The 12,131-nt window shown below is 39.3% G+C and overlaps 1 protein-coding gene across 10 annotated transcripts in view; it reads left to right on the top strand.

Moving 5' to 3' along the window:
- Positions 1-8,184, top strand: part of LOC110598511 (uncharacterized) — a 43,956-nt gene extending 35,772 nt beyond the window's left edge. For 9 of the 10 annotated variants that reach the window (XR_013436589.1, XR_013436600.1, XR_013436599.1 and 6 more), the window contains one exon: positions 936-1,126. The gene's annotated coding sequence lies outside the window, so the exon portion shown is untranslated. Of the gene's footprint in view, positions 1-935; positions 1,127-1,602 lie in introns of those variants that run through there. The other variant, XR_005728566.2, reaches the window with a different exon arrangement.
- The last annotated feature ends 3,947 nt before the right edge of the window (positions 8,185-12,131 follow it).

Raw genomic sequence — 12,131 nt, 5'->3', positions numbered from 1 at the left:
TTGAAGTATAACACCAGGGAAGCACACTAAGGCAAGTGTGGAGTAGAAAATAAGAAGTTTGGGCTGGGGATGTGGCTCAAGTGGTGGCGTGCTCCCTTGGCATTCGTGCGGCCCAGGTTTGATCCTCAGCACCACATACAAACAAAGGTGCTGTGTCCGCCGAGAACTAAAAAATAAATATTAAAAAAAAAAGAAGCTTAAGAAAAAAAAAAAAGCTTTATTAAAGGAGAGTAAACCAGACTCCCCCTGCCCTGGAAGAAGGGGACCCATAGGCAGAATCCTGGGATGAGGAAGTCCTGTCCTTTTTTACATGTAAAGTTTCCCTTAGTCTCTTGCATTCTTCTCCTTTATCTGGTTCATTTCCCCTCATCCTGCTTAATGACTGGGGGATGTTGGTGGAATGACCAGGAGGTGAGCAGGTGGGCTGGAGGGGCCTAGGTGGAATGCTCCGCAGCCCAGGGGGTATAGATTAGCACCTCCCAGTCTGCTCAGGAGTTGCTTCATTAAAAAAGTTTTGGGGAGAGGTATTATATTCCATTCTCCCAGGGGCTGTTTCCAATTTCCTGGACTGTAATTGGACTCCATTTTCTCCATCAGACCCGATTTACCTGGTACACTGACAACCTGCCTTTAAATCTGACTTCAAGTGCTAGGGATATAGCTCAGTTGGTAGAGTCTTGCTTCACATGCACAAGATTCAATCCCCAGAAATGCCAAAAAAAAAAAAAAAATCTAGCTTCAAAAGGAAGAGAATAAGGGCTGGGGATGTAGCTCAAGCGGTAGCGTGCTCGCCTGGCATGTGTGCGGCCTGGGTTCTATCCTCAGCACCACATACAAACAAAGATGTTGTGTCCGCCGAGAACTAAAAAATAAATATTAAAAATTCTCTCTCTCTCTCCTCTCTCACTCTCTCTTTAAAAAAAAAAAAAAAAAAGGAAGAGAATAAAACAAGTCCCTTTCAAAATAAGCAGCAAGTGGACCCAACATGGCGGCCGGCGAGGAAGCAGCACTTTCAGTACCTTCACAGTAACGGGATCAGAGAGACACATTAATACGCCTAGATTCTACCTGCTGAGAAACATCTAGCAAAATTCCGCGGAAAGGAGACCTGCCAGGAATTAGTAAGTTTATTGGAGGTGTCAGTTTGTCCCAGACAAGTGAATCCCGGCCACGTGGCTCAGAGGTCCAGTCCTGCCGGCCGCCGCCTGCCCATTGCGGCGAACATTCCAACGGCCGCTGCCTGCCGGGCTCTGCAAACGGCTCCCGCTGGCCCAGCTCTGTGAACAGTGGCCCGGCGCTGCAAACGGCCCCGCCCGCCTCAGGTGAACGGCCCCGCCCGCACGGCGCAGGAGGCCTCTAACCAAGCCTTTATGAAATAGTGAACTGGGCTGAGGATGTGGCTCAAGCGGTAGCGCGCTCGCCTGGCATGCGTGTGGCCCGGGTTCAATCCTCAGCACCACATACCAACAAAGATGTTGTGTCTGCTGAGAACAAAAAAATAAATAAATAAATAAATAAATATTAAAAATTCTCTCTCTCTCTCTCTCTCTCTCTCTCTCTCTCTCTCTCTCTCTCGTCTCTCACTCTCTCTTTAAAAAAAAGAAAAGAAAGAAATAGTGAACTGGGAACTAAAACCAGAGATTGAGTCAGACCAGAGACAAGCCAGTCTCACCCCTCCCTTCGGACACTCTGCCAAGGAGCCAGGGGCCCGCCATCGCAGAGAGGGGAAGTCACCAAAGTTCGACAATGAGATTCCTTCTCAGCGGAATCTACTTTAGCAGGTGTGTGACTCCCACCCACACCAGATACAAACAACCGGGAAACTTCAAAAATCTCTCCATGGGCGTGACCGTAAGGGCCAAGGGACTCCCGACCCCCAACTCCCCCTACCACCAGTGACGTGGGTGTGACTGTAGGGGCGGAGGCAAGCAGAGAAGACTCCCCACCCCCAACTCCCCCAACCGCCAACAGAGAGGACTTGACAGTAGGGGCAGAGGGAAACAGAGGGCACTCCTGAACCCCAACTCCTCCTACCGCCAGCGGAGGGGTCGTGATTGTAGGGGCTGAGGGAAACAGGGGATTCTCGACCCCCAACTCTCATTACCACCAGTGGCGACAACCAAGGTCTTAGTCACCAGCTTCCGAGGGTGTGCCCACCAAAGGGGTCTGGAAAAATTAAACTATTGACTCCCAGATCACAGCTCCACAGCACTGGGGCTTAGATGAACGATAGAGAGAATGCTCAGTCGTTCGGGAAATAGGGCACACAGTGGGGCTGAAAGTGTAACCAGATCCTTGGGGAATTAAACAAACAAATTCAAATGGCTAAGAACGAGCTTTACCAGGAGATAGAGATCTTAAAAAAAATCAAACAGTAATCTTAGAAATGCAGGAAACTATAAACGAAATTAAAAACTCAAACGAGAATATTACAAATAGACTAGATCAAGTAGAAGTCAGAACATCAGATAATGAAGACAAAGTTTATCAACTTGAAAAGAATATAGTCAACACAGAAAAGATGCTTAAATCCCACGAGCAATTTATTCAAGAGATATGGGATGTCATAAAAAAAACAAAATTTAAGAGTCATGAGGATAGAAGAAGGCATTGAGATTCAAACCAAAGGAATGGACAACATATTAAATGAAATAATTCAAGAAAACTTCCCAGAGATGAAAGATGGAATGGATTGCCAAATCCTGGAAGCCTACAGGACCCCAAACATTCAAAACCATAATAGACCAACTCCAAGACATGTAATTATGAAGATGGCCAACATACAGAACAAGGAGAGAATATTAAAAGCTACGAGAGAAAGGAGGCAGATTACATTCAGGGGTAAACCAATTAGGTTAACGACTGATTTTTATCACAGACTTTGAAAGCGAGAAGATCCTGAAACAATGTATTTTAAATGCTGAAAAATAATGGATTCCAACCAAGAATACTGTATCCAGCAAAATTAAGCTTCAGATTTGACAATGAAATTAAAATCTTTCATGATAAACAAAAGCTAAAAGAATTCGCAGCCAGAAAACCAGCACTGCAAAGCATTTTGAGCAAAATACTACAAGAAGAGGAATTGAAAAATAGTGCCCAAAACTAACAGCGGGAGGTATCTCAGTAAAGGGGGAGGAAAATAACCAAAAAGTAAAAACTAGCCAAACTAAAATAAATAAATAAATAAACATGACTGGAAGTACAAATCATATTTCAATTGTAACCTTAAATGTTAATGGCCTAAATTCACCAATCAAGAGACATAAGCTAGTAACCTGGATCAAAAAAACGAATACAACAATATGCTGCCTTCAGGAGACTCATATGATAGGAAAAGACATAAACAGGCTGAAGGTGAAAAGTTGGGAAAAATCATACCACTCACATGGCCCTCGGAAGCAAGCAGAAGTAGCCATATTCATATAGAATAAAATCAACTTCAAACCTAAGTTAATCAAAAGGGATAAAGAAGGACACTATATACTGTTAAAAGGAACCATCCACCAACAAGACATAACAATTATCAATTTATATGCACCAAACAATGGTGTGGCAACGTTCATAAAACAAACTCTCCTCAAGTTCAAGAGTCAAATAGACCACAACACAATAATTATGGGTGACTTAAACACACCGCTCTCGCCATTAGACAGATCCTCCAGACAAAAGCTGAATAAAGAAATTATAGAACTCAGTAACACAATCAATAACCTAGAGTTAACCGACATATATAGAGTATATCAACCATCATCAACTGGATACACGTTCTTCTCAGCAGCACATGGATCCTACTCAAAGATAGATCATATATTATGCCATAGGGCAACTCTTAGTAAATATAAAGGTGTGGAGATAATACCATGCACCATATCTGATTATAATGGAATGAAACTGGAAATCAATGATAAAAGAAGGAAGGAAAAATCCTGCATCACATGGAAAATAAACAGTATGTTACTGAATGATCAATGGGTTACAGAAGACATTAAAAAGGAGATCAAAAAATTCTTAGAGATAAATGACAATACAGAGACAACATATCGGAATCTATGGGACACAATAAAAGCAGTTTTAAGAGGGAAATTCATTTCCTGGAGTTCATTCCTCAAAAAAAGAAAAAAACAACAAATAAATGAACTCACACTACATCTCAAAACCCTAGAAAAGGAAGAGCAAAACAACAGCAAATATAACAGAAGACAAGAAATAATTAAAATTAGAGCAGAAATCAACAAAATTGAAACAAAAAAAACATTGAAAAAATTGATAAAACTAAAAGTTGGTTCTTTGAAAAAATAAATAAGATTGACAGACCCTTAGCCATGTTAATGAAGAGAAGAAGAGAGAAAACCCAAATTACTAACATATGGGATGAAAAAGGTAATACCACAACAGACACTACAGAAATACAGAAGATAATTAGAAAGTATTTTGAAACCCTATAGTCTAATAAAATAGAAGACAGTGAAGATATCAATAAATTTCTTAAGTCATATGATCTGGGGCTGGGGATGTGGCTCAAGCGGTAGCGCGCTCGCCTGGCATGCGTGCAGCCCGGGTTCAATCCTCAGCACCACATACAAACAAAGATGTTGTGTCTGCCAAGAATTAAAAAAATAAATATTGAAAGCAAATTCTCTCTCTCTCTCTCTCTCTCTCTCTCTCTCTCTCTCTCTAAAAAAAAAAAAAAAAAAAGTTAAAAACAAAAAAAGTCATATGATCTGCCCAGATTGAGTCAGGAAGACACACACAATTTAAACAGACCAATAACAAAGGAAGAAATAGAAGAAGCCATCAAAAGACTACCAACCAAGAAAAGCCCTGGACCGAATGGGTATACAGCGGAGTTTTACAAAACCTTCAAAGAAGAATTAATACCAATACTTTTCAAGCTATTTCAAGAAATAGAAAAAGACGGAGCTCTTCCAAATTCATTCTATGAGGCCAACATCACCCTGATCCCGAAACCAGACAAAGACACTTCAAAGAAAGAAAACTACAGACTAATATCTCTAATTTTTGGATGCAAAAATTCTCAATAAAATCCTGGCAAATAGAATACAAAAGCATATCAAAAAAATTGTGCACCATGATCAAGTAGGATTCATCCCTGGGATGCAAGGCTGGTTCAATATACGGAAATCAATAAATGTTATTCACCACATCAATCGACTTAAAGATAAGAACCATATGATCGTCTCGATAGATACGGAAAAAGCATTCGACAAAGTACAGCATCCTTTATGTTCAAAACATTAGAAAAACTAGGGATAACAGGAACTTACCTCAACATTGTAAAAGCTATATATGCTAAGCCTCATGCTAGCATCATTCTAAATGGAGAAAAACTGAAGGCATTCCCTCTAAACTCTGGAACAAGAGAGGGATGCCCTCTCTCACCACTTCTATTCAATTTAGTCCTTGAAATACTAGCCAGAGCAATTAGACAGACAAAAGAAATTAAAGGCATAAAAATAGGAAAAGAAGAACTTAAAATATCACTATTTGCAGGCAACATGATCCTATACCTAGAAGACTCAAAAGGGTCTACAAAGAAACTACTAGAACTAATAAATGAATTCAGCAAAGTGGCAGGATATAAAATCAACACGCATAAATCAAAGGCATTTCTGTATATCAGCGACAAAACTTCTGAAATGGAAATGAGGAAAACTACTCCATTCAAAATATCCTCAAAAAAAATTAAATATTTGGGAATTAACCTAACAAAAGAGGTGAAAGATTTATACAATGAAAACTACAGAACCCTAAAGTGAGAGATAGAAGAAGATCTTAGAAGATTGAAAAATGTACCCTGTTCATGGATAGGCAGAACCAACATCATCAAAATGGCGATATTACCCAAAGTTCTCTACAGGTTCAACGCAATGCCAATCAAAATCCCAATGGCATTTCTTGTAGAAGTAGATAAAGCTATCATGAAATTCATATGCAAAAACAAAAGACCCAGAATAGCAAAAGCAATTCTAAGCAGGAAGTGTGAATCTGGAGGTATAGCGATACCAGAGTTCAAACTGTACTACAAAGCAATAGTAACAAAAACAGCATGGTACTGGTACCAAAACAGGCAGGAGGACCAATGGTACATAATAGAGGACATAGAGTCCAATCCACAAAATTACAACTTTCTTATATTTGAAAAAGGGGCTAAAAGCATGCAATGGAGGAAGGATAGCATCTTCAACAAATAGTGCTGGGAAAACTGGAAATCCATATGCAACAAAATGAAGCTGAACCCCTTTCTCTCACCATGCACAAAAGTTAACTCAAAATGGATCAAAGAGCTTGATATCAAATCAGAGACACGGCATCTGATAGAAGAAAAAGTTGGCTCCAATCTACATATTGTGGGGTCGGGCTTCAAATTCCTTAATAGGACACCCATAGCACAAGAGTTAAATACAAGAATAAACAAATGGGACTTACTTAAACTAAAAAGTTTTTCTCAGCAAGAGAAACAATAAGAGAAGTAAATAGGGAACCTACATCCTGGGAACAAATTTTTACTCCTCACACCTCAGATAGAGCCCTAATATCCAGAATATACAAAGAACTCAAAATATTAAACAATAAGATAACAAATAACCCAATCAGCAAATGGGCCAAGGACCTGAACAGACACTTCTCAGAGGAGGACATACAATCAATCAACAAGTACATGAAAAAATGCTCACCATCTCTAGCAGTCAGAGAAATGCAAATCAAAACCACCCTAAGATACCATCTCACTCCAGTAAGATTGGCAGCCATTATGAAGTCAAACAACAAGTGCTGGCGAGGATGTGGGGAAAAGGGTACTCTGGTACATTGCTGGTGGGACTGCAAATTGGTGCAGCCAATATGGAAAGCAGTATGGAGATTCCTGGGAAAGCTGGGAATGGAACCACCATTTGACCCAGCTATCGCCCTTCTCGGACTATTCCCTGAGGACCTTAAAAGAGCATACTATAGGAATACTGCCACATCAATGATCATAGCAGCACGATTCACAATAGCTAGACTCTGGAATCAACCTAGATGCCCTTCAATAGATGAATGGATAAAAAAAAAATGTGGCATTTATACACAATGAAGTATTACGCAGCACTAAAAAATGACAAAATCATGGAATTTGCAGGGAAATGGATGGCATTAGAGCAGATTATGCTAAGTGAAGCTAGCCAGTCCTTAAAAAACAAATGCCAAATGTCTTCTTTTATATAAGGAGAGCAACTAAGAACAGAGCAGGGAGGAAGAGCATGAGGAAAAGGCTAACATTAAACAGAGACGAGTGGTGGGAGGGAAAGGGAGAGAGAAGGGAAACTTTATGGAAAGGGAAGGAAACCCTCATTGTTATACAAAATTACATATAAGAGATGGTGAGGGGAAAGGGGAAAAAAAACAAGGGAGAGAATTGAATAACAGCAGATGGGGTAGAGAGGGAAGATGGGAGGGAAGGGGAGGGGGGATAGTAGGGGATAGGAAAGGTAGCAGAATACAACAGTCACTAATATGGCATTATGTAAAAATGTGGATGTGTAACCGATGGGATTCTGCAACTTGTATTTGGGGTAAAAATGGGAGTTCATAACCCACTTGAATCAAATATATGAAAGATGATATGTCGTGAGCTTTGTAATGTTTTGAACAACCAATTTAAAAAAAATAAGCAGCAAGTGTTAGCATATAAATACTGGGCCCTACACAAACTTCAGGGATCATCTCAGCCTTTTATTCAAGACTAGGTGGAGGGCCTGGGATCAGTGGTTGATATCCAGAAAGAATTTGTTTAGGGAAGGATCAATGCTTTGGCCTGTTCCCAGAGACTGTCCTTCTAGGTTTGATGGACACCTCCTCCCTAGGATTTGGTTTATCACTGTATCACTGGGAAAGAATGTATTGGGAGAGGATCAATGCCCTCATTGTATGGCTTTCTTTCTCACACTCTTTTCCCAGGCCTTACTATTTTGGGGTTTGTTATTTCTGTATCTAATATCAAGGGCTATATTCTAAAGGCAAAGTGGACCACTGTTATACTTTTTTAAAAAATTAAGGGCTGAGGATGTGGCTCAAGTGGTAGTGCACTTGCCTAGCATGCGTGAGACACTGGGTTCGATTCTCAGCACCACATAAAATTGTGTCTACCTAAAACTAAAAAATAAATATTTTTTTAAAAATTAATTTATTTATTTTAATTAAATATATGTGACAGCAGAATTCATTTTGATTCATTGTACACAATGCAGCACAACTTTACATTCTCTGGTTGTACACAATGTAGCATCATACCATATGTGCAGTCATACATGTACCTTAGGTAATGATGTCTATCTCATTGTACCATCTTTCCTGCCCCCATGTACTCTCCCTATCCTTCCTCCCTTTGCCTGAAGTTCCTTCATTTCCCCCCCTCCCCTGTTATGGAACAGCATCCATTATCAGAGAGAACATTAGGCTTGGTTTTTAGGGGTTGGCTTACTTTGCTTAGCATAATATTCTCTAACTCCATCCGTTTACCTGCAAAATGCCATATTTTATTCTCTTTTAATGCTGAGTAATAGTCCATTGTGTGTATATATATATATATATATATATATATATATATATATATATATATATATCTCACAGTTTCTATATCCATTCACTTATTGAAGGGCATCTAGGTTGCTTCCACAGTTTAGCTATTGTGAATTGGGCTGCTACAAACATTGATGTGGCTGCATTACTATAGTATGCTGATTTTAAGTTTCTGAGATATAGACCAAGGAATAGGATAGCTGGGTCACTGTTATACTTTTTTTAATAAGAAAAATTTTAATTTTTTTTATTTAAGAAACTTATGATATATAACACATAATATGCAATGATTACTTATTATACTTAATGGAAACTAGATATCAACCTGAAAAAAAATGTTCTATAACATTGTTATAGAAAGTTTTATACAAGTACCCCTTTTACCAAAGCATATGTACTATAAACACCTGTGTTTACTAATGTTTGAAAAACATTATAATCCCACCCCTCCCCCATTCATCCTTCTCCCTATCCCTCTAATGCCCCTGAAACAGTGGGCTACTTTATACTTTATTTTTTTGTTTGTTTTGTGGTGCTGGGAATTGAACCCAGGGCCTGTGCATGTAAAGCAAGCACTCTACCAACTGAGCTATATCCTCAGTCCTATACTTTAAATATAGCCCTTCCACTGAGACTTTTGTTAAACAGGGCATGTTGTTTTCTCTCATTTTCTCCTCCTCTCTAATCTCTCCTTCTCCCTAATCCCAGAGGAAACAAGATTACCTTTCTTTGGCATCCTAGGCAGAGTTATCTGTCCTTGAACATATACCCACTACAGGAAAAAGTAATTCATTCGGGCTTGGGGATGGCACCAGAAGATCTCAGAAATGACTATGTGAATCACAACTCAGGACAGAGAACATGTGGAATGTAGCCTTTGAATCACTCTTTAAAAAACCCGTTCCCCCTGATGGGCAGAATCACAACCTCTGGGACAGGAATCCCTTGTGCTTCTCCTTTGTTAGTCAAGCAGTAAACCGTCTTTTTCCTTTTTCTCAAAACCGTATCCTCATTATTGAATTGGCATCAGGGACAAAGACCAAGCTTTGGGCAACATTCCCTGCACCAGCTTCATTTACTAACTTCAAAAATATTGCAATGCAGAAGGGAGCGACATTACTGGTTGACCTCCTTCAAGTCACTTAGTTTCCCAAACAAAGGATTAGATTAACAGCCAAATCTGTCTTGTAGCTAATATAACATGATTTCAAAGTAAAAAATCTGCATACAGAAGCAATAGATGCTGTAATCAATAAAAAACAAAGCAAAGACTCATTGACTCTGACTTCAATTACAAAATCAGTCAGACACACAAAAACCCGTGAAACTGAATTCTCCAGATCTACAAGGATGACTAGTGGGGAGAAGAAACATCAAACAACACACTTGAATCCTTTTATACTGGAAAGGAGCAAAAAGGATAGACAAGAACAGAAATGAACTTTCAAGGCAAACAAAACACACCCCACTGAGAAAGGCCTGTCCTGTCAAGGGTTCCGGAAGGACAGTCTTCTGCTTCCCCCACACCAAGGCTGAAACAATGCACAATGCCTTTCAATTTTTCAGCCTGTCCTTGTTCTGAAAATGCTCCCAGAGAACTGATTAGAGCTGGGGTGGGGGATGGAGTGGAAAGAGGCCTTCGTTGAGGGGCCTGCCTCCTTGGCCTCTCCAGACATATTGCAAACTTCAGTATTAAAAATTCAGACTCCTGCCACACTCCTGTAAATCCCAGCTACTTAGGAAGCTGAGGCTCAAGAGGTTCACAAGTTAGGAGCCAGCCATTGCAACTTAGCAAGGCTCTGTCTCAAAATAAAATTGCAGAAAGTACTGTGGATGTAGCTCAGTGGTAGATCACTTACGCTGGGTTCATTCCCTAGTACTGGGGGAAAAAATTCAGAGTCTTGGTGTGTTGAAAGTGTGATACTGAAATGTCCCAATAAACCCATTAATTTCTATAATTAGTATGTATTAATAATTAAAATTCAGAATTTTGTTTTATTATTTTTAAGAGAGAGTGAGAGAGGAGAGAGAGAGAGAGAGAGAGAGAGAGAGAGAGAGAGAGAGAGAGAGAATTTTTTTAATATTTATTTTCTAGTTCTCGGCAGACACAACATCTTTGTTGGTATGTGGTGCTGAGGATCGAACCTGGGCCGCACGCATGCCAGGTGAGCGCACTACCGCTTGAGCCACATCCCCAGCCCTAAAATTTAGAATTTTATATCTTCTCCCTCTAAAGATTCCAAACCAAGAGATCTAGAATACAAATGAAAAAATCTGCATTTTACTTATTTTTTTAAGTATTATAGTTTTTAGTGTGCAAATTCCTTCAGATTATTTCTAAGTCTTTTGATCCTTTTGAGGCTATTATATGTGACATTGTTTTCTCAGTCTAATTGTCAGATTGTTTATTGCTGCTGGTTTATAAAAACGCAACTGATTTTTGGATATTGATTTCTCTTTTCTTTGTGTTTTGTTTTGGTTTTTTTTTTTTTGTGCCAGGGATTGAACCTAGGGGCACTCAACCACTGAGCAATATTCTCAACCCTATTTTGTATTTTATTTAGAGAAGGGACTTACTGAGTTGCTTAGTGCCTCACTTTTGCTGAGGCTGGCTTTGAACTTGGGATCCTTCTGACTCAGCCTCCCCAGTCCCTGGCATAACAAATGTGCACCATCATATTTGGCAAATATTGATCTCTTATTCCAAAATTTTGATTATTTATTACCTCAAAAAAATTTTGTGTGTGTTGTTTGTTAGAATTTTCTATGTACAAGATCATTGCACTTGCAAATATAAATTTTATTTCCTTCTTTGCAATCTTTTTTTTTTTTTTTTTTTTTTTTGGTACCAGGAATTGAATCAGGGTACTTAACCACTGAGCCTCATCCCCAGCCCTTTTTTATATTTTATTTAGAGACAGGGTCTTGCTGAGTTGCTAAGTGCCTCACTAATCTGCTGAGGCTGGCTTTGAACTCATGGTCTTCCTGCCTCAGACTCCCAAGTTGTTAGGATTACAGGTGTGTGCCACCACGCCCAGACCAGCTCTTTTTATATTTCATTTTGCTTACAGACTTGCTAAATTGGTGAAACTGATTTTGAACTTGCAATCTTCCTCCCTCAGCTTCCTGAGTCACAGGGATTATAGGTGTGTGCCTGGCTCTCCTTTGCAATTTTGATTCCTTTTCTTTTTTATGTCTATTTGCTCTGACTAGAATATCTAGTACAAAATTTAATAGAAATGATGAGAGCAAACATCTTTTTTTTTTTCTTTTTTAAATCATTTTTTTTTTTAGAGAGAGAGAGAGAGAGAGAATTTTAATATTTATTTTTTAGTTTTCGGTGGACACAACATTTTTGTTGGTATGTGGTGCTGAGGATCGAACCCAGGCCGCACACATGCCAGGCAAGCGCGCTACCACTTGAACCACATCCCCAGCCCAACATCTTTATTTTGTTCCTGATATTAGGGGAAAAGCTTTCAGTTTTTTGGCTTTTTGTTTTTTTTTTTTTTTTTGTGTGTGTGTGTGTGTGTGTGTGTTTTTGTGTGTGT

Source organism: Ictidomys tridecemlineatus, chromosome 1, assembly GCF_052094955.1.
Source record: "Ictidomys tridecemlineatus isolate mIctTri1 chromosome 1, mIctTri1.hap1, whole genome shotgun sequence".
NCBI classification, from domain to species: domain Eukaryota; kingdom Metazoa; phylum Chordata; class Mammalia; order Rodentia; family Sciuridae; genus Ictidomys; species Ictidomys tridecemlineatus.
The sequence above is the reverse complement of the archived record's forward strand: the minus strand, read 5'-3'. Positions and strand labels throughout refer to the sequence as shown.